The following is a 2,090-nucleotide window of genomic DNA, read 5'->3' on the forward strand; positions in this document are numbered from 1 at the left end:
ATATAGACTGGTTCAGGAATGTTTTCTGGTTAGATGGATCAATATTTTGTCTTGTTCGTGATGCTCCCAATGCTCCCGTTCGAGCGGTGCAATCGAAGAACTGGATAGGACACAAGCGCTAATAATAAACTGGGAAGACAGAACAATAAACGAGGACTCCACCTAAAGGAGTTCTTCAAGAGCATTCTAGATGCAGCCAACTTAATGCATAAACTAGTAAAGTGTAACGGGCATTTAGACATTTGTCAGTATACATTAACCATAAATATTAGTATTAATGAAGAAGAATAAGACTGCCTGAAATACATTACACAGATATATAAAAGAAGTTAGAACTAAATTGCACACCTACCCTCAACTATTATAATATTTAATACAAAAAAGGTTAACAGAATAAATAAGATAGATTAGTTACCTCCCCCAGACCACTGAAACACGGCTTATCTCCCCTTAACTGAGAAAAATAGGAAGGGAAGTCTAATAAGATAAATTAATTATCCCCCTTACCCCAACTAAAATCAATAGAAGGCGGACCGGAAACAAAACAAACATTACATAATTACTAAAATGCATTAAATAAAAAAATATAAAAAGTAGGAAATTCATACTGGATTAAAATAAAATATACAGAGATAGAAATAAGCTATAGTTAAATAAAAACATGCATCATTATATAAACAAACAAATGCGAACCTGGAAAAAAAAATTGCCCCGGGACAGAAAACAAGATGGCTGACGAGAGCTGAACATCATTTACGTGTTACCAGTAACGGTTTCCCGTTGTGTTGGGCTTGAAACCGACGGTACCAATGTTTTTTTCTGAACTTCTGTATAATTAATAAACAAATATTTAGCTCTTATATAAAATTTTCTTTTTAATTGAGCACATTGTCGGAACTCTTTCCCCAACATACAGTAAACAAACATAAACATATATATATATATACATATATATACATACACATATATATATGTATATATATATATACATACATGCATATATATATACGTATATATATACATATATATATATATATATTAAATATATCAAATGAAATATTTAGGCATCGATGCAGACATAAAAACAAACACGAAATCATCCATCTCAACAGATGACCATGAAAGCGTTTATTCAAGTATCTCGACTCAACACAGCGATGATGCTAACATTATTGGCAAATTGCTGAACCGCGGCTTAAATATCGCAGAATCATCGGCATCATATGTGACCGCAAGTCTATTTACCGGACAATTGTGCGAACCGTCGCTTTGTACAAGACTGAGTGTTTGCTAACAATGAAGTTGAGCGAAGATTCGCCTTTATGAAAACCAAAATGCTTCGTTGTATTTAGGGGAAACTACGCTTCTGCAATATTTCTAATCATTAATTGCATTTCAGTTTTGGACTAGATGGTTTAGATTGAATGAAAACAAAAGAAGTTACAAAAATGTACATGCTTATGTGGAATGATACGTTTTTTATCTCTCGTTATTTGATGGGATTTTCCTACTGAAGGATCGTTGCTATTTCTCTCTATTTTAACTCGTTATTACAATGGAAAAATGCCTGTATTCTCCTTTTAATATCTCCGATCTGGCAGGACTTTTCTTCTTGATAACTATTATGACTCTTGCTCTTCTTGCTTACATGGGATAACAGTGTGTACATTCATTTAACATAGGATTTTGTGATTTTAGTTTTCAAATACTGTTGCCAGATTGTGCTTGTGACATATTTCTGGCTGATCAAAATACAGTATTTTGCATAGTTTCAAGTGTACTCTGCTCCCCCCCCACTCAACCGTGTCTATTATTATATTCTTTTATGCTAGTTTGCTGCATTCACTTAGTATTTGGTTTATCGTTTCATTTTGAACAGAGGTTATGCATTTTTAGTTGTCTTGTGTCCTATTGGTTGTGCTTTGATATAGTTTATTCTAATCGCGTTCTCTTGTGCGGCTTTCATTAGTGAGTCAATTTCTGATTTTAGGTGTCATTTTCGTAACTATGCCTAAGTGTTATCGTTAGTCTAATCCTTTGTCATCTTTATGAATCGTCCGTATAGCGGTTTTTTTTAAATTCCAGAACGA

This window comes from Euprymna scolopes, chromosome 20 (genome assembly GCF_053919585.1).
Source record: "Euprymna scolopes isolate OS-2025 chromosome 20, ASM5391958v1, whole genome shotgun sequence".
Taxonomy (NCBI): Eukaryota; Metazoa; Mollusca; class Cephalopoda; order Sepiida; family Sepiolidae; genus Euprymna; species Euprymna scolopes.